This window comes from Balaenoptera acutorostrata, chromosome 14, assembly GCF_949987535.1.
Source record: "Balaenoptera acutorostrata chromosome 14, mBalAcu1.1, whole genome shotgun sequence".
In the NCBI taxonomy this organism is placed as follows: Eukaryota; Metazoa; Chordata; class Mammalia; order Artiodactyla; family Balaenopteridae; genus Balaenoptera; species Balaenoptera acutorostrata.
Window position 1 is genome coordinate 79877652 of NC_080077.1, and position 21870 is coordinate 79899521.

The 21870-nt window shown below is 36.9% G+C and overlaps 1 protein-coding gene across 1 annotated transcript in view; it reads right to left on the reverse strand.

The window, feature by feature from the left end:
• The window catches only part of MEI4 (meiotic double-stranded break formation protein 4), a 219838-nt gene that overhangs the window by 35568 nt on the left and 162400 nt on the right, over positions 1 to 21870 (reverse strand). The window lies entirely within an intron of this gene.

Sequence of the window (21870 nt, forward strand, 5' to 3'; positions counted from 1 at the left end):
AATTGGGTATTAAAATATCTAATAAAGCTAAGGTATCTAAGTTAATGTGGTGGTAGCGTAGGAACCTACAGGTTAGATTAATAAACAAACGCTGCAAGTGAAAACAAAGTATAAACTAAAGGAAGCATCACAAACCAAAGGAAAGGTGTTAGAGTGATTCAACAAATAACTGGGAAGTTGAATTCTTTTTCCACTTAAGAGTCTCAGTTCACTCTATGCATCAATATATTTTCCAAATATATTAAATAAAGGTAGAAAACTAAGATATGAGATGAATCAGTTTTTAGCAATATGATGAACCAGGCTACCAAATTAACCCTCATGATACAGAATACCTAAGAGTATTAAATAAATACATTCCCCCTTACAGACCCACACAGACACACAAACCTAGAATTACCAAGAGGAGGAGAGGGGCTGAATTGTCTAGAAAATAAGGATCAGCTGTGGGAGTTGGAAATAAGAAAAGAGCAAACACGACGAGACGATCTGCCTGACACTGGTGAAGCTGTGCTACCAGGGAATTTACCAATTCCTTGCTGACAAACATTTTGGGTTTTACCTGGCTACCTCCACACAGGATGGAAGACAAAGGCTGCTGCCTGTACAGGGTGAGATTTTGGAACTGAGGCAACCACACGAGGCTGAAGCCATCAAAAGTCACCGTAAGTAGGTGAACTAGGGGGAAAAAAACAGAAGGAGAGTGTGAAATCTCTGCTTCACTTGGTTCCCAGTGGATAAGACAAAGGGAAAAAGAATTTCTGAAAATTCGGAGTTGTAAACCAACCCTCACCCAGGTTGGAGACGAAGTTTGCATCTATTTTAACGTTTATATGGACTGTCTTATTCCTTGAAGGTTAAGGTGTCATAGGTCCTAAAGCCACTTGCATGTATTGCTTTGTCCAGGAGTCTAGGAAAGGGTGTGGAGATCTTGGCTTCCCTTTCATTTTTTACTATACATATAATATAAATATATTTATGGATTATATTAAACCCACATAATATAAATCTATATAATAAAATATAAAACCATTGCCTTTAACTTCCCTCCTCAACGTGTGGCAAGGAGTCGGGGATGGATTCAGGCATGGTAAGTGTTGTAAATATAACAATAAATATACTCTGATATAGTCACTGCATATTTTAAATTTTTGCATCAAAAAATTTACCAAATTACTGATTTCTGTGTAATTATTTAGTGTTTTGTATTTGTCCCATCATTCTTTAACATAAAGATTTCAATTTACAATACACACTTCTGAATGAATAAGCAAAAATTTAGAGAGCTGAGAAAGCTTGATCAATCATGGAGAAATGACTAGCCTAGATCTTCAAGAGAGGAAATTAACCCCAATGTGTTCATGTATTGCTAGAAGGCTTCTGTTAGGTTTTCAGGGCTTGAAAGACTGAGACCTTTCAAGGTAGACAGAGAGATTTGGTTTGCAGGTGTGAAAATACTCAGAAATTCCACATTTAAATTTTAGGACATGGCTTTGTGATCACGAACTCTACTCTTAAAAGAATTATTCATATCATGATTCGAAAAGTTATGAACAATCATTGTGTCAAGAGAAAAACGAACAGAAACAGATTCATGATCCATTCTAACAAGCATCAGTAACGTCGCTATGCTTTGTGTGGGCATCTGCTCTATACAACCCTTGAGATGTTCTCCAAACTAAAATGGTAAAATGGCCAGAAAAGTGGAGTGACCATGATGCAATCTGTCTGAAGAATACCCGTAAACCACATGTTGGATTGGCTGCCACTCTAAGTCTTTGATTCAACTGCCTGAGCACAAAAACCATACTTCTCACCAAACAGCAACTGCATCTGATTTTAGAATTAAGCTCAGAGGAGTGGATTTTCCAAAGCCACTAAACTAGTTAATGATGGAGCCAGACCAGAACCCAGGGCTCCCAGCTGGCACTCTGCTCTATGTCCCCACATTTCCCCAATTCTGTTACATCTCCGTCTTCATTATGATCAAATCATGAGTAAATTAATAATTACTTGAAAATGTCATTTTTAAGAATAACTCATTTTCATACTTTGAGTTGCCTTGTCACAGCCTCTTCAGATATGGCTTCTGAAATTAGAACACAGAGGCCATCAAAATACTCACAAGTACGTAGTAATGTATGGCCTTTAGTGATAAATCACCCTGGCCTTTGTCTTTCTTACAAATTGATTATGCCCTCTAGCATGAACTAGACAGGGATTCAAATGGTTATTTTGAACTACTTGTTCTTTAATAGATTTTTTTAAATAAACAAGTTTGCCTATGTTTTTACAGCTTTCTCCTTGGTTGTTTTTTCTCAACAGGCCTATGGCTTTGAATTTAAACAGAAAAAATGGGTAATTAAAGTTACCAAACATTTAATGAGGATATTATGGTAATAGAGAAGATTTTGCAAAATCAGACATCTTAAATAGATCTAAAGAAATTTTACTTTTAGACAAAAATAAAACATCCACTTATTTATCCAGTGTTAACTTCTCAGTAATATTATCTAAGTGGAAGCCATACTCCATAGAAATACTGTAATGGTGTTCTATTTTAAATACTCACCACCTGCATGCCATTCTACCATAAAGCATTTATTTGAAGTAAGCACAGTGTCCAAAACTTTAGCAGGTTTCTAAAAGGCTAATTATTTTTACATCCCACCACCGCAGAAACTTATAATAGTCAAACCTGTGAAACCAATCTTGGAAATAAAAAAAATATAAACAAAAACAAAACCAAAACACATGCTACCTAATGTCTCTCAAAGACAATCAGAATTTATGTTTGCTCCTCCCATCTACCCCCTATCCTCTCCCGCTCTCATTTCTCACTGCATTTTGCCAGAGACACTAGGTGTCTCTCAGTTTTAACCATTCATGCTACTGGTGCACATTGACATGACCGTGACCATTACAGAAGGCACTGGAGAGAAAGCAGATACAAAACCAAACATATATAGGATTCCTGCCACACTTTCCAGCTCATCAAGGCCCTGCTCCCAGTCTGCTTGCCAGAGATGTTTTCTGCCCAAGCTTTTGGGCAGACACTGTCTTAAAATATAGCCTCCTTATTCCTCTCTTTCTCCCCCTTCCACTTCTTCTCGCTATAATACAATCTATTTGTTGGGAAAATAAGTTGTTTTTCCTATACAGGCTGGATTTTACCAAAGGTTTCCTCATGGTTAATTTAACATGTTCCTCTGCATTGCCTGTAAGTTTGTAACTCATTCTAGAGCCTTCAAGTTTGATGTGTTGACAAGACAGACTACTTCAGAAGTCACGTGGCATTTTAACCAGGCATCTGATTCCAAAGCTCGTGCTCTTAGCCAAAATAATTTCACTTACCCTTGGAGCCATCTCTTAAAAAGATCTAGCCTCCATGTGGCAAATGCCCCAGATAACGTTCATCTTTGTTGCCAGTTGAGCTGATAGATAGAAGTTTTTTCCTAATAAGAAGTAGCTACAAAAAGGCATTCAGTGATGTGGAAACGTTTAGGCCAATAGTATATTTTGACAAATTTTAAGCCTTATTTCATCCTTACCTAATAAATTATTATTTGCATCAAAAACACTGGTAAAGGAAAAACTGCGCAAATCTAAAATAGAGCTCATTATTGGGAATTTCTAAGTCCTTGTTAACAAATTCAAAATAAAAAGGGAAAAGGCATGCTGAGGACCCCTAATCCCTATACTGTCCACTTGAGCACAGTTTGATGCAAACTCTATTCTCCCTGATGGATTGACTGCTGACTGCACCAGGCTTCCCAGATCTTAGAGATGATCAAAATATGCATCATTTGAGAAAACAATATGGTTTCTCTCTCAACTGAAATAGGTCAGCTGTTTCTTGCTCTGAGCTATAATTAGTTTTCTCTTTATCTTACTAAAAATGACTATTTTGTTGCCACATTTTGCCCTGATGTAAAAAATTAGTTTGCTTTGGAGAAAGTATGCATAAACTCATTCCAGATTCAGAATCCTTAATTCGCATGTTCTATTTTTATAGATGAGTTGCTTAGCTTTTATTTTATTTAACAAGTTAAACAGACATTTGAAAAGTAAAAATGCTTCCTGATGTAAGCAGGTGAGTTTTTTAGCTTTCTTTTGCTAATATGCTTTACTTCCAATTAAAAAAATCTGTTTTCATGTAGAAATTTCATTTACTTTGTAAACATTAGGTTTATAAAGTATTTAATATGAGGAGGCATATAATACTCTAAATTCAGATTTCACCCCAACCTTATCAATATTCCAAAAGCACTGCCATTTCTAATAGCTTGGCTACTATACCCCAAAACATGCTGAGAGGTATGAACTGTACCTAAGGAGAAAATATTTCTGTAAAAAAGCCATTAAAAACTGAAGTTTCATTTTAAATGAATATAGTTCTGATGCTCAGAGACTTTTTCTTTTAGAATCTATTTTGTATTTTTAATTCTGAAATATTTTTTCAACATAAAAATATTTCACAATATAAAAGGCATAGCTCTCAAACTATATATTTGTAACACTCATTGATATTTTTCTTATATTCACTTCAGATTCCGTATTTTTAAAATAAACTTTAGAAGTATGAATATACTGGAGAACTGTTTCGTGTGTGTGTGTGTTTGTTAAAGTTGTTTTGTGTATATAATTTTCAAAACTGGTTTATTTGAGTATCTCTCCTCCTTGGATACTTCCTTCTTCCCTATAAGTCAACATTTATGCTTTCAAAATTTATCACTGTTGACACACGAAGACCTAATTTATTCATTTTAACTGCTACAGAATATTCATTTTTGCCATACCACATCCAGCCATCTTTTGAAAAGGGACAATGTTATTTCCAAGTTTTAGCTACTTCAGAAACATTATCATGCACATCCCTGTACAGGTGTCCTTTGTACAGTATACAAAGTATCTTAGAGCATATGTATCTTTAACCTTACCCGGTGATAAACTCCGTTTCCCCACACAATCACTAACACCTGATATTGTTGCCAAGTTATCTTCTTTTTTTAAGTTAATATCAATAGAATCGGTATGAAACATCTCATTGTTTTCTAGACTTGCATTTCCTGGAACCGCTGAGGTTGATCATCATTCAGGTTAATTTTCCTTCTGTGTTTTCCCTTCTATTAAAGTGCCTTTTCATATTGTTACCTCACTTTTCTATTGGATTGTTTATCTCTTCTTATTGGTATGCAGTTCACTGTACAATATATAATATTATATAATTATAATGATAAATTTTACAGATTTTGTGAGGGAAATACCATAACCCTATTTACCATGTGAACAACTGAAATACACCTTTATAAAAACATTTTCTTTCTCAGCTGTCTTGTTCCATAAACAATTCTAGCACACCGAGGCCTTGGGAACTTGCCAGCCAGTTGGGAGGAAGAAGACACAGCCGCTGGTACTTACTGGGGATATGCCCCCCGGGGAGAAAGACAAGAAGCTGATGATTAGGCCTATCCCCTCCTCACGTGGACCTCCTGGTATTTGCTAGTAGGAGGAAATTTTATCTACGGAACATCCTTAGTGGGACAATCCTAGCAAAAGAATTACTTATTTAAATGGACCCAGCATCTATGAGACATAGCTCCTTGAAGATGGTCATACAGGCTGTAAAATTCTCTGGGTTATAAAATGGAGATGTTTAACAACTTGAAGCTCCCTCTGTGTGAGAAACCCCACAAAATCTCACTTGGGGACCTCACCTACTGTTCGAGGATAGAGAGACACATCTCCCAACAAGGACCCTGGGAAACACAGAGAATGTCTCACATCTCGCTCTGATTCACCTTTGCCCTGTGATTTTCTATCTCTTTGAAATAATTAGTTAAGCTGGTATTGAATAAGGTCTCTCTGATTCATAGGATTCAATCTGACAATCCAATCATGAGTGTGCTCACACGTTAGGTATGGGCAGCGATTTTGCCTGGATAAGCCTGACCCTTACTGAACCTCTGTATTGTCTACTTTCTGCCTTGTTTCTGGACTCTCTATTTCTGCCTATCTGCTACTACTTGAAACAACATAGAAATGGTCTTTCTATTGATTCAGTTTCTTCAAAAAATACTACCTTTGCCACCTTCCTACTTATTCTCGCCTCAAGGCAACTGGTTTGTTAATGAGGCCCAAATTGGAGACAGGATTGGAGTTAGGATTCTTCAACATTCATATAAAGTATAAACTAAACAGTTATGCCTCTTTTTCCATGTTGCCTTTCTGCATTAACAGAACACTCTACTTTTGTTAAAATTTAAAAATAAAATATACTGATAAACCAGCTTTCAGTAGTATAATATTTTTGTAATGCCTGATCAAAAGGATGATTCTGTGAAAATCAGGTACCATCTAGATATCTAGACAAACCTATAAACTTATTAATAAAATTCTAATAAATAAAACAGAAAAATTACTAAAAACATGTGTATTGTTTTTTATAGAGATATCCACCCCACGCACTCTCTGTAACTATTTGTGTACTGGCTGGCTTTTCCTAGATGGCAGCTGCTTGAATTCTATCTGAAAAGAGGAAGAAAGCCATTCAAAGAAGGAGTTACGAAATTTTCCAACACAAAGTCCCAATGGCATAAGGATAAAAAAATTAAAATCAATGTCTTGATTTTGTTCTCTGTTTTGAACAGCCAAACAATGCAGGCCCTTAGAAAATCAATATGTCAGCCATCTAAGGAATCCTATGGGAGCCACCTTTTCAAAGTTATTTCAAAAACAAATAGAAAATCAAGGTGATTATGTCACAAGGTGGTGAATATACAATAACTGTGGTGAGAAGATTCTGTCACTCCAAAAATGAATGACAGACACAAATTCTTAATTTTAACCAATTGATAAAGAAAAGACTCCAACAGCAGAATACAAAAAACATAATTTGTCAAGATATTAGGACAGTTTTATGCTCAGTATCATGTAAACAACTTTTTCAAGACCTAAGAAAACTGCATTCAAATAAGCACAGCTATAGAAAAGGATAACAAAATAAGAGGATACAAGCCCACTTTATCATAAATCTGGTTCACAGATTACATATGAAGGATATATTAAAATTGACACAAATATATTATCTACTATAATATATCCTCTATAAAAATAGGTGAGACAATATGCATATCAGATGAAGACAAGTTAAAATAAAAACTGTGTCAGTGAAATACAAAGAACTAAGGTGGGCAGTCAGTGGCTTATTTATTTTATAACTGGAGGTTTGTACCTCTTAATCTCGTTCACCTATTTCCCAGCTGCCCTGGCAACCACCCATTTGTTCTCTGTATCTATAAGTCTACTTTTGTATTATATTGTTTGTTTGTATTTTAGATTCTCTATATAAGTGAGATCATATGGTATTTGACTTATTTCACTTAGCATAACACCTTCTAGATCCATCCATGTTATCCTAAATGGCAAGATTTCTTTTTATGGCCAAGTAATATTCCATTGTAATCGCTATTTTAAACAAAAAATATATGTAAAAGCCCTGGAGGAGTACGAAATGTTTAGAATAGTGTTTGATATACAGTAAGGCTCAGTAAATATCTACAATAGTAATTATTATTGAATTTCCACTAATTACATAAAACAGGATCTCTCCTGCTTCTGATATACAAATACATTGGAAATTGAATCAGATTCATATACACACTGAATTATATATATTTATAGTTTTTGACTTAATGACCACTTAGAAAACTTTCTATCACTAAAAACTAAAATTGTTTTTCATAAAGTCCTTGGTGACATCTTTGCATTCGTTATGATATCAACAAAGAAAGTCTTTAAAGTGAGCTAAAGCACTCACTTTATAAAAGCACTGAGAAAATTATATGATTATAGTTATTTTGGATTCAGAAAAAACTCTTAAATTTCAAATAATGTCTTTTAATTGAGGTATAGTTTACACACGGTGGAATGCCCAGAACTTCGGTGCCTATTTTGATGAGTTGTGACACTTGCAGGCGCCCTGTAAGCCCACGCCAGTCCTTCCTGCTCGTTTGTAGTCAATCCCAGGCCCACCTTCGAATGAACCACTACTGTGGTATCTTCTGCCATACATTAATTTTGCCTGTTCCAGAACTTACTAGAAATTTAGTCAAACCATACATGTTGTTTTGGGTCTGGTTTATTGTTCTTAGCCTGGTATGTTTTAGGTTCATTCACGCTGTCGTGTGTATCATTGACTCAATTCATTTTATGGCTGAATAATATTCTACTAAGTGTGTTTAAGATAATTTACTCATTGATCCTCCTGTCAGTGGAAATGAGTCATTTTCAGATTAATACTCAAGATTAAGGATACTATGAACATTCACAGACAATTGCTCTTGTCAACGTAGCTGCTGAATTGCTAGGCCATGTGGTAAGTGTACGATTGACTTTCTGAGGAACTGCCAGTCTGTTTTAAATGCTCACTAGCAATTTATGACTTCCTACAACCCTAGTAAAATTTGGTATTGTTAGCCTTTTAAATTTTAGCCATTCTTGTAACTGTCCATTGTATTTCTCTTCTGATTAATCAAACTGCACATTATTCATGTATTTACTATCCATTAGTATATATCTTTTCATGTGTTTAAATCTTTTGCTCATTTTTTTATTGAATTGTTGATCCATTCTTTCCTGATCGAATTACCTTAAGATATGTCTACAACCAACTGGCCGTATGTGTGTGCTCTATTGCAGGATTATCTACTTGGTAGCTTTTTGGTAAACCCTAGGATTTTTTCTGTTCCTGGTCATGTTGATTCTAAATATAGTTTTACTTCTTCCTTTCTCAAAGTACAGCACCATTATTGCAATGGCAAGGAGGTCCAGTACAATGATAACTAGAAGAGATGAGAGAGGACATCCCTCCCTTGTTTCTCATCTTGGGGGGAAAGTATTTAGTCTTTCACCGTTGGGATATCTGTACATTTTTCATAAAAAACAAAATTTCTTAAGTTGAGGAAGTTTCCTTATATTCTTACTTTTGTATTTTTTCTAAAAAATCATGAATGGGTGGTGAATTTTAGCAACTGATTTTTCTGCATATACTTGGATAATATGGGTTTTCTGTTAATATTATGAATTATATTGATTGTTTATGAATGAGAAAACAACATTGCATTCCTGGGATAAATACCACCTGATGATCATGTAGTATTTTTTTGTATGCTGCTGGATTCTATTAATATGCAGTAAGGATTTTACTTCCGTGTTCATCTGAGATATTCTGAGTTTGTTTTTGTTTTTGTTTTTCCTTGTAATGTCAGTCTGGTTTTGATACTGAAGTACTTATGGTCTCATGAAATGAGTTAGAAATGTTCCCTATTCTTCCATTCTCTAAACAGAGTTTGTGTAAGAGCGCTATTATTTCTTCCTTAAATGCATGATCATTTGGTCCTGGACTGGCCTTTGTAGAGAAGTTTATAAATTTAAATACACTTTATTTAATCAGCATAGGGTAATTTAGGTTTTCTACTTCTTCTTCAGTCAGTTTTCATAATTTTCAAATTTCAAGGGATGTGTGTGTTTAATCTAAATTGTTGAGATTATTGTCAAAATTTTTTTCATGTTTATATTTATCTATTATATTTTTAACAGCTTTATTGGTATACAGTGCTTTTATATTTATGCTGAAATTTCCTATTTTCTCCTTATTATTCATATTTTCCTTTTTTTAATTGAATGAAAGGTTCCTTAAATTTTATAATGCTTTACAATTTTCAAAAGTGTCATACACATGATTTTATGTAATCCCATAATAACCCTTGCTTTTCTCCTACGCTTATACTGCCCCTACCCCTTCCTTCTCCCCATTGGTAACCACTAGTTTGTTCTCTGTACGTCTGCTTCTTTTTTGTTCTATTCACTTTTTTTTTTGATTCTTTTTTTTTTAACATCTTTATTGGAGTATAATTGCTTTACAATGTTGGGTTATTTCTGTATAACAAAGTGAATCAGCTATATATATACATATATCCCCATATCTCCTCCCTCTTGAGTCTCCCTCCCACCCTCCCTATCCCACCCCGCTAGGTGGTCACAAAGCACCGAGCTGCTCTGTGCGATGCAGCTGCTTCCCACTAGCTATCTATTTTACATTTGGTAGTGTATATATGTCAATGCTACTCTCTCACTTCGTCCCAGCTTACCCTTGCCCTTCCCTGTGTCCTCAAGTCCATTCCCTACGTCTGTGTTTTTATTCCTGTCCTGCACCTAGGTTCTTAGGAGCCACTTTTTTTTTTTTTTTTTTTTAGATTCCACATATATGTGTTAGCATACGGTATTTGTTTTTTGCTTTCTGACTTACTTCACTCAGTATGACAGTCTCTAGGTCTATCCATCTCACTACAAATATCTCAATTTCGTTTCTTTTTATGGCTGAGTAATATTCCATTGTATATATGTGCCACATCTTCTTTATCCATTCATCTGTCGATGGACACTCAGGTTGCTTCCATGTCCTGGCTATTGTAAATAGAGCTGCAATGAACATTGTGGTACATGACTCGTTTTGAATTATGGTTTTCTCAGGGTATATGCCCAGTAGTAGGATTGCTAGATCATATGGTAGTTCTATTTTTAGTTTTTTAAGGAAACTCCATACTGTTCTCCATAGTGGCTGTATCAATTTAAATTCCCACAAAAAGTGCAAGAGGGTTCCCTTTTCTCCACACCCTCTCCAGCATTTATTGTTTGTAGATTTTTTGATGATGGCTATTCTGACCGGTGTGAGGTGATACCTCATTGTAGTTTTAATATGCATTTCTCTAATGATTAGTGATGTTGAGCATTCCTTCATGTGTTTGTGGGCAATCTGTGTATCTTCTTTGGAGAAATGTTTATTTAGACCTTCTGCCCATTTTTGGATTGGGTTGTTTTATTGATATTGGGCTGCATGAGCTGCTTGTAAATCTTGGAGATTAATCCTTTGTCAGTTGCTTCATTTGCAAACATTTTCTCCCATTTTGAGGGTTGTCTTTTCGTCTTGTTTATATTTTCGTTTGCTGTGCAAAAGCTTTTAAGTTTCATTGGGTCACATTTGTTTACTTATGTTTTTATTTCCATTTCTCTAGGAGGTGGGTCAAAAAGGATCTTGCTGTGATTTATGTCATACAGTGTTCTGCCTATGTTTTCCTCTAAGAGTTTGATAGTGTCTGGCCTTACATTTAGGTCTTTAACCCATTCTGAGTTTATTTTTGACTATGGTGTTAGGGAGTGTTCTAATTTCAGTCTTTTACATGTACCTGTCCACTTTTCCCAGCAACACTTACTGAAGAGGCTGTCTTTCTCCACTGTATATTCTTGCCTCCTTTATGAAAGATAAGGTAACCACATGTGTGTGGGTTTATCTCTGGGCTTTCTATATTGTTCCATTGATCTATGTTTCTGTTTTTGTGCCAGTACCATACTGTCTTGATTACTGTAGCTTTGTAGTATAATTTGAAGTCAGGGTGCCTGATTCCTCCAGCTCCGTTTTCCTTTCTCAAGATTGCTTTGGCTATTCGGGGTCTTTTGTGTTTCCATACATACTGTGAAATGTTTTGTTCTAGTTCTGGGAAAAATGCCACTGGTAGGTTGATACGGATTGCACTGAATCTGTATCTGTAGATTGCTTTGGGTACTATAGTCATTTTCACAATGTTGATTCTTCCAATCTAGGAACATGGTATATCTCTCCATCTGTTTGTATTGTCTTTAATTTCTTTCATCACTGTCTTATAGGTTTCTGCATAAAGGTCTTTTGTCTCCTCAGGTAGTTTTATTCCGAAGTATTTTATTCTTTTTGTTGCAATGGTAAATGGACGTGTTTCCTTAATTTCTCTTTCAGATTTATTTGTCGTTAGTGTATAGGAATGCAAGAGATTTCTGTGTATTAATTTTGTATCCTGCTACTTTACCAAATTCATTGATTACTGTAGTAGTTTTCTGGTAGCATCTTTAGGATTCTCTATGCATAGTATCATGTCACTGCAAAAAGTGACAGTTTTACTTCTTCTTTCCTAATTTGGATTCCTTTTATTTCTTTCTCTTCTCTGATTGCTGTGGCTAAAACTTCCAAAAGGATGTGGAATAACAGTGGTGAAAGTGGGCATACTTGTCTTGTTCCTGATTTTAGAGGAAATGCTTTCAGTTTTTCACCATTGAAAACGATGTTGGCTATGGGTTTGTCATATATTGACTGTTATTATGTTGAGGTAAGTTCCCTCTATGCCTACTTTCTGGAGAATTTTTATCATAAATGGATGTTGAATTTTGTTGAAAGCTTTTTCTGCATCTATTGAGATTATCATATGGCTTTTATCCTTCAGTTTGTTAATATGTTGTATCATATTGATTGATTTGCTTATATTGAAGAATCCTTGCATTTGTGGGATAAACCCCACTTGACCATGGTGTATGATACTTTTAACGTGCTGTTGGATCCTGTTCTACTAGTGTTTTGCTAGAGGAACTAGTAGAATGAGTTCCTCCCTCTGCTATATTTTGGAAGAGTTTGAGAAGGATAGGTGTTAGCTCTTCGCTAAACGTTTGATACAATTCTCCTGTGAAGCCATCTGGCCTGGGCTTTTGTTTGCTCGAAGATTTTTAATCACAGTCTCAATTTCAGTGCTTGTGATTGGTCTGTTTATATTTTCTATTTCTTCCTGGTACAGTCCAGAAGGTTGTACTTTTCTAAGAATTTTTCCATTTTTTCCAGGTTGTCCATTTTATTGGCATATAGTTGCTTGTAGTAATCCCTCATGATTCTTTGTATTTCTGCAGTGTCAGTTGTTACTTCTCCTTTTTCATTTCTAATTCTGTGGATTCGAGTCTTCTCCCTTTTTTTTCTTGATGAGTCTGGCTAATGGTTTATCAATTTTGTTTATCTTCTCAAAGAACCAGCTTTAGTTTTATTGATCTCTGCTATTGTTTTCTTCATTTCTTTTTCATTTGTTTCTGATCTGATCTTTATGATTTCTTTCCTTCTGCTAACTTTGAGAGTTTTTTGTTCTTCCTTCTCTAGCTGCTTTAGGTGTAAGGTTCTGTTGTTTATTTGAGATTTTTCTTGTTTCTTTTTTTTTTCCACACACACACACTGTATTTTATTTTTACAAGAGATAAATAGACTGACACCAAGCATTGTACATGGATGACCACAACAAAAGCAACAATGATTGCAATTACCAAACATGAAACACACTCATACTATGTCATAATATTGACATTCAGTCCAGTAATCCTCCACTGTAACAGCTCCTTTACTTTGCAGTGAAAATTGATTTGTATATTCTTTGCCTCTGAGTCCTTGTGGGATTTTTTTTTTTAATTCAGACAGAAAGTCACAAATTTTCTTGTTTCTTGAGGTAAGATTGTATTGCTATGAACTTCCCTCTTAGAACTGCTTTTGCTGCATCCCATAGGTTTTGGGTCGCTGTGCTTTCACTGTCATTTGTTTCTAGGTATTTTTTGATTTCCTCTTTGATTTCTTCAGTGATCTCTTGGTTATTTAGTAGTGTATTGTTTAGCCTCCATGTGTTTGTATTTTTTACACATTTTTTCCTGTGATTGATATCTAGTCTCAGAGCGTTGTGGTCAGAAAGATACTTGATACGATTTCAAATTTCTTAAATTTACCAAGGCTTGATTTGTGACCCAAGATATGATCTATCCTGGAGAATGTTCCATGAGCACTTGAGAAGAAAGTGTATTCTGTTGTTTTTGGATGGAATGTACTATAAATATCAATTAACTCCATCTTGTTTAATGTGTCTTTTAAAGCTTGTGTTTCCTTATGTACTTTCATTTTGGATGATCTGTCCATTGGTGAAAGTGGGTTGTTAAAGTTCCCTACTATTACTGTGTTACTGTCAATTTCTCCTTTTATGGCTGTTAGCATTTGCCTTATGTATTGAAGTGCTCCTATGATGGGTGCATAAATATTTACAATTGTTATACTTTCTTCTTGGATTGATCCCTTGATCATTATGTAGTGTCCTTCTTCGTCTCTTGTAATAGTCTTTATTTTAAAGTCTATTTTGTCTGATATGAGAATTGCTACTCTAGGTTTCTTTTGATTTCCATTTGCATGGAATATCTTTTTCCATACCCTCAATTTCAGTCTGTATGTGTCCCTAGATCTGAAGTGGGTCTCCCATAGACACTATATATATGGGTCTTGTTTTTGTATCCATTCAGCCAGTCTATGGCTTTTGGTTGGAGCATTTAATCTATTTACATTTAAGGTCATTATCAACATGTATGTTCTTATTACCATTTTCTTAATTGTTTTGGGTTTGTTTTCATAGGTATTTTCCCTCTTTTGTGTTTCCTGCCTAGAGAAGTTCCTTTAGCATTTGTTGTAAATCTGGTTTGGTGGTGCTGAATTCTCTTAGCTTTTGTTTGTCTGTAAAGATTTTAATTTCTCCGTCAAATCTAAATGAGATTCTTGCTGGGTAGAATAATCTTGGTTGTAGGTTTTTCCCTTTCATCATTTAAAATATGTCCTGCCACTCCCTTCTGGCTTGCAGAGTTTTTGCTGAAAGAGCAGCTGTTAACCTTATGGGGATTCCCTTGTATGTTATTTGTTGCTTTTCCCTTGCTGCTTTTAGTATTTTTCCTTGTATTTAATTTTTGATAGTTTGATTAATATGTGTCTTGGCATGTTTCTCCTTGGATATATCCTGCATGGGACTTTCTGCACTTCCTGGAGTTGATTATTTCCTTTCCCATTTTAGGGAAGTTTTGAACTATAATCTCTTCAAATATTTTCTCAGACCCTTTTTTTTTTCTCTTCTTCTTCTGGGACCCCTATAATTTGAATGTTGGTATGTTTAATGTTGTCCCAGAGGTCTCTGAGATTGTCCTCAATTCTTTTCATTCTTTTTTCTTTATTCTGCTCTGTGGTAGTTATATCCACTATTTTATCTTCCAGGTCACTTATCCATTCTTCTGCCTCAGTTATTCTGCTATTGATTCCTTCTAGAGAATTTTTAACTTCATTTATTGTGTTGTTCATCATTGTTTGTTTACTCTTTAGTTCTTCTAGGTCCTTGTTAAACGTTTCTTGTATTTTCTCCATTCTAGTTCCAAGATTTTGCATCATATTTACTATCATTAATCTGAATTGGTTTTCAGGTAGATTGCCTATTTCCTCTTCATTTGTTTGGTCTGGTGGGTTTTTACACTGCTCCTTCACGTACTGCATATTTCTCTGTCTTTTCATTTTGCTTAACTTACTGTTTGGGTTCTCCTTTTCGCAGGCTGCCCGTTCATAGTTCCCGTTGTTTTTGGTGTCTGCCTCCAGTGGGTAAGGTTGGTTCAGTGGCTTGTGTAGGCTTCCTGGTGGAGGAGACTGGTGTCTGTGTTACGGTGGGTGGAGCTGGACCTTGTCTTTCTGGTGGGCAGGGCTGGGTCCGTTGCTGTGTTTTGTGCTGTCTGTGAACTTAGTATGATTTTAGGCAGCCTCTCTGATAATGGATGGGGTTGTGTTCCTGTCTTGCTAGTTGTTTGGCATGGGGCGTCCAGCACTGGAACTTGCTGGCTGTTGGGTGGAGGTGGGTCTTAGCGTTGAGACAGAGATCTCTGGGAGACCTCTCACCGATTGATATTATGTGGGGCTGGGAGGTCTCTGGTGGTCCAATGTCATGAACTTGGTTTTCTCACCTCAGAGGCTCAGGCCTGACACCAGGCCAGAGCACCAAGACCCTGTCAACCACATGGCTCAGAAGAATAGGGAGAAAAAATGAAAGAAAAAATAAGAATAATAAAAAAAATTAAAAAGATAAATAAAATGATTAAAATTAAAAAATTATTAAAAGAAAAAAAAATAATTAAAAACAAAGAAGAGAGCAACCAAACCAATAAACAAATCCACCAATGATAGCAAGCGCTAAAAACTATATTAAGATAAACATAAAAATCAGAAACATGTCAGTCGCTGACAGCAAACCTCAAGTCTACAGTTGCTCCCAAAGTCTACTCCCTCCATTTTGGGTTGATTAGTTGTCTATTCAGGTATTCCACATATGCAGGGTACTTCAAGGTGACTGGGGATTTAATCCGCTGCTCCTGAGGCTGCTGGGAGAGATTTCCCTTTCTCTTCTTTGTTTGCACAGCTCCTGGTGTTCCGCTTTTGTTTTGGCCCTGCCTCTGCGTGTACGTTGCCCTCAGGCTTCTGTTCTGGCCCAGACAGGATGGGGTTAAAGCAGCAGCTGATTAGGGGGCTCTAACTCACTCAGGCCGGGGGCAGGGAGGGGTATGGAATGCAGGGCAAGCCTGTGGCGGCAGAGGCCAGAGTGACTTTCAACAGCCTGAGGCGCACCGTGTGTTCTCCCGGGGAACTTGTCCCTGGATCACGGGACCCTGGCGGTGGCGGGCTGCACAGGCTCCTGGGAGGGGAGGTGTGGACAGTGACCTGTGCTTGCACACAGGATTCTTGGTGGCGGCAGCAGCAGCCTTAGCATCTCATGCCTGCCTCTGGGGTTCGAGCTGATGGCCACGGCTCGAGACCATCTCTGGAGCTCATTTAGGCAGTGCTCTGCCTTCTGTGGGCAGACAGGGAAGGGATCCCTTCTCCTCGTGCACCCTGAAACAACTGTCTCTTGCCTCTTAGGCAGCTCCAGATTTTTTCCTGGTCTCCCTCCTGGCTAGCTGTGGCGCACTAGCCCCCTTCAGGCTGTGTTCAGGCAGCCAACCCCAGTCCTCTCCCTGGGGTGTGACCTCCGGAGCCCAAGCCTCAGCTCCCAGCCCCTGCGCGCCCCGGCGGGGAGCAGACAAGCCTCTCGGGCTGGTGAGTCCTGGTCGGCACCGCTCCTCTGTGCGGGAATCTCTCTGCTTTGCCCTCTGCACCCCTGTTGCTGCGCTCTCCTCCATGGCTCTGAACTTTCCCTCTGCCCACCCCCTGTCTCTGCCAGTGAAGGGGCTTCCTAGTGTGTGGACTTTTCCTCTTTCACAGCTCCCTCCCACTGGTGCAGGTCCCGTCCCTATTCTTTTATCTCTGTTTTTTTTTTTTTTTTTTCCCTACCCAGGTACGTGGGGAGTTTCTTGCCTTTTGGGAAGTCTGAGGTCTTCTGCCAGCATTCAGTAGGTGTTCTGTAGGAGCTGTTCCACATGTAGATGTATTTTTGATGTATTTGTGGGGAGGAAGGTGATCTCCATGTCTTACTCCTCTGCCATCTTGAAGGTCCCTCCCTGTTGTATTTTTTAGATTAAGTGATATCATATCTGTCTTTCTCTGTCTTATTTCACTTAACATAATCCTCTCCAAGTCCATTCATGTTGCTGCGAACGGCAAAATTTTATTCTTTTTTTATTGCTGAATGGTATTCTAGTGTGTGTGTGTGTGTGTGTGTGTGTGTGTGTGTGTGTGTGTGTGTGTGTGTGTATGGGATCACATCTTTATCCATTCATCTCTTGCTGAACACTTAGGTTGCTTCCATAACTCAGCAATTATAAATAATACTGTTATGAGCATTGGGGTGCATGTATCTTTTCTAATGATTGTTTTTCAGATATATACCCAGGGAGGTCATATGGTAGTTTTATTTTTAGTTTTTTAAGAAACCTCCATAGTGTTTTCCATAGTGGCTGTATCAATTTACATTCCCACCAACCGTGTACAAGGGTTCTCTTTCCTCCACATCCTCGCCAACATTAGTTATTTGTTGTCTTTTTGATGATGGCCTGTCTGACAGGTGTGAGATAATATCTCATTGTGGTTTTGATTTGAATTTCCCTGATGATTAGCTATGTTGAGCATCTTTTCATGTGCCTGTTGACCATCTGCATTTCCTCTTTGGAAAAATGTCTATTCAGTTCTTCTGCCCATATTTTTATTCCAGTTGTTTGGTTTTTTTGATGTTGACTTTTATGAGCTGTTTATATATGTTGGATATTAACCCCTTATTAGTCATATCATTTGCAAATAGTTTCTCCCATTCTGTGGGGTTTTTTTTTCATTTTTCTTTTAACACACACATATATATGTATTTGTGTGTGTATGTATGTATATATATATAAATAGCTGTCTTTGTCCTTATATGCTGGTTCCATTATTTCTGTCATTTCTGGTTCTATTTCTATTAACTGATGCTTTTTCTCATGGCTATGAGTTACACATTCTTTCTTTTTCACATGCTGTGATGTCTGAATGGACGTCGACATTAATGATATCATATTGTTGGGCTTCTGTATTATGTTGTTCCAGCAGGCAGCTAATCTAGCTGTGAATCAGCAAGAAATCTTCAAGGTGTGTTTCCAAGCTCTGTTAGAATCCCTCCAGCATAGCTTTTTCCTAGGACTATAAAGTACTATACTGCTAAGTTGTAACATTTTAAGGTCTCTACTGAATGCCTTATTAAGTAAGGTCTTGCCTTTATATCTGGATAGAATTTGGATGGTCCCAAGCACTGTGTGAGGTCTGGCCATTATGCAGCTCACAATTTCTTTGTAATAGTTCTTTCCTGAGTAGTTTTTCTTTGCTTGGCCTTGTGAATTGTCCTCCTACACATGTGCAGCTTAGTATTCAACAAATAATCCAGAAAACCTCCGTTCAAATTTCTTGAGTTCTTCTTTTCAGGGTTTTCTTCTCTCCATGACTCCGACCCAGAAATTCTCTGCATCAGTTCTCTGGAACTCCAGTCTCTGCCCCATCAATTCAGTGAGACTGCTGGGACTTGGCTGGGCTTCACCTGTGCCACAGTCCAGAAAGGGCCTCCAGGCCAAAAGTCAAGGCAATCATGGGGCTCACATAGTTTGCTTCCCTTATTTCAGGAAGTGCAATTTTGTACTGCCTATTGTCTGAAATTCACTAAGTCATATATTTGTCCAGAGTTTTAGCTGTTTACATTGGGAAGGCTACTCTGTTAACAATGAACTTTATGACTTTTTAAATACTTTTTAATAAGTTCCAAGAAATTTTATTTTTTAAAAATAGACATTTTATTATGCTTTTTCCAAAAAATCATCTTAATATGCAAGTTTGAGATGCACATCACCAGTAAGAGTTGAATGCAGTTAATGCAATAAAGTCAACTTCTGAAATGTATCTCCATGAATCAATTTCAGAAAATAGTTAATGTTAAGTTTTATATCAGAGGTCAAAATGTATACAGCAATGACCTATATGTCAAACAATAAGACTATGTCTAAGAGACATAAAGAAAACTGGAAAGTCAAAAAATATGTAGTATGACTTTAATATTTATATTTTTATTTATAGATTTTTTTGCATAATCCATATTATATATAATATATATGTTTATATCTGATGAAAAATTAAATAATTTAAGCCTGACATTTATAATAGTCAGCTAGCATCTAATATTAAAATAAAGCTTGTCTTCTTTCCTTGTTTGTACATCTGCCTCTCCCATTCCACAGTACTTTTCCCTGAGTCCCTGTTCTCTTTCTATGATTTCATGATTGCCATATAGTGATATTCCCCTAATTTTTATGTATGTCCCCTCCTTTCCCTTAAGTTTTAATTTCATATTTCCATCTGCATATATTTAGATTACTTCAATGTTTCCTCATATTCAATATATACAAACTCAATTTTTTCTGCTCACAAAGAAGCACTGCTTCCCATTTACCTAATTCTTCTTAGTGATATTTTTCCTATCTCTTAGTTTTATAATATTAATTTTTGCACAGATTCTTCTCTCCCCTTCACATTAAATCTTTTCTTGAGTCCTTTGGATAACACTTCTTATATACAAGTGGTTATTTCTACTCCTGCTTGTGGGAGACTTATTACATTGAGAGTCCCGAATAAATGGCTTCCCTGCATTCATGCCCTTTGCCCTGTATTCCCTCCTATTCTGACGCCATCTCTTACCACCATGTTACTGAATTTCTGAACCTTACATGTGATAGACACCTTGGACTGACTACATCATTAGTCATTCTATCACCCTTTTAGAGTAAAGAAGCTGAAAAAGCATAAAACTACATTTTCTATACTTCCTTGATGCTAGGGTTCTGAATATGTTGTTGGCTTAGAAATAAACGCACTCACAAAAACTGAATTAGTTGAAACTGAATCACATAGTGAGACAGGACAACACAGGGCATATATCTGGCTGTTGTACATTGTAGTAGGACTGTTTTATGGACCCTGTGTCTGTAGCAGTAGCTCCTTGAGTCAGCAGGCAGCTTCCTGGTCATGACGGCAAAGGCAGCAATTCCTTTGGAGCCTATTCCTATTCAGCTGGGTAGTTGCGGGGGTCACTCATGAAAGTACGGCCTAGTCTCTTCTTCAACAATTCCATAGCTATTCATGTATCCTTTTCTGCTTAAATTGGCTGGAGTGAATTCTGTTATCCATTGTTAAGAATGCTGATGAATAGTTTCCTTGTCTTTAAACAACGATACTAATATCTTGAAGGGTTACTAAAAGGATTGAATGGGACAATTCGGGTAAAGCATAACACATATTACCCGCCAAAAACTAGTTCTTGTTGTTGTGTTATTGTTACTCTTATTCTAAAGTGGCTTAACAATCAGAATGCCTGGGTTTGAATTATGGCTCTTAGCATATGTTCTTTCTGCAGCCTTGGTCAAGTTGCTTAACTGCTCTAAGGCTTGACTGCTTTATCAATAAACTAGGTAAATAATATAACTACTTCAGGTATTTTGGTAAAAATTAAATGAGAATATGTAAATAGAATTTTCTTTTCTGTGTTTTGTTACTCTCCACACAAACCTGATTCCATCAAACGGATTTCCCACATTGCTTCCTATTTTTAACGCCAGGACCTCACCTGGTTTCCTCAGTATTCTGGGCACACTTTTTAAAACTAACGCCCAGTGCGTCAACGTTATGTATTCTCTCCTTTTCAATTCAAATCTGTTTTTCAAGCTGTTCCTTTTTCATGAAATCTTTTGAGGGCCTGGCAACCTACCTTGATCACTTCCTTGATCCTGGAGCCCCCACAGATGGCACCATGCGTTTTAACTCTTCACTGGTTTCTTCCCACCAGTAAATGTGCCTTATTTCTTTCTCAAATGGATTTTTAGCTCCTTGGGATCACTAACAACTACTTCTTAAAAAATATATCTAACAGAGCTCTTACAAGGGTTCACCATTTAACAGTCACTTGAAGAACTGCTGACTAGATGATTTACCATGACACTGACTGAATTCAAGTCGATGATATAATGTTTTGGAATACGTTATTAAATGTAGAGAACTTAGACGTAAGAACTTGGTTAAAAGCATTTAATATTATATAAATATATATATATATATATTTCTCTTATTAATTTTTCTCTTTACCAAAAGATTTCTGTCTCTGATTTCCTTTATTTGTGCTTAATTCTAACCACAGAAACAATAACAATATTAAGTGAGCTGAGAAAGTGAACACGTAATATGCCACTGTCAACGTTAAAACATGGGAATGGGGCTTCCCTGGTGGCGCAGTGGTTGAGAATCTGCCTGCCAATGCAGGGGACACGGGTTCGAGCCCTGGTCTGGGAAGATCACACATGCCACGGAGCAACTAGGCCCGTGAGCCACAATTACTGAGCCTGCGCGTCTGGAGCCTGTGCTCCGCAACAAGAGAGGCCGCGATACTGAGAGGCCCGCGCACCGCGATGAAGAGTGGCCCCCGCTTGCCACAACTAGAGGAAGCCCTCGCACAGAAACGAAGACCCAACGCAGCCATAAATAAATAAAAAAATAAATAAATTAAAAAAAAAAAAGATACACTAGCTTAAAAAAAAAAAATGGGAATGACTTCTGTTCCTTAGACACATTTGTCAGCAGTGACGTAAGATTCTGCACAGATAAAAGAGCATTGTTTTCAACCTTGGTTGCACACTGGAATCATCTGGAGAACTTTAACAATACCAATACCTGCGTCTTAACCCCAGAGACCTCCATTT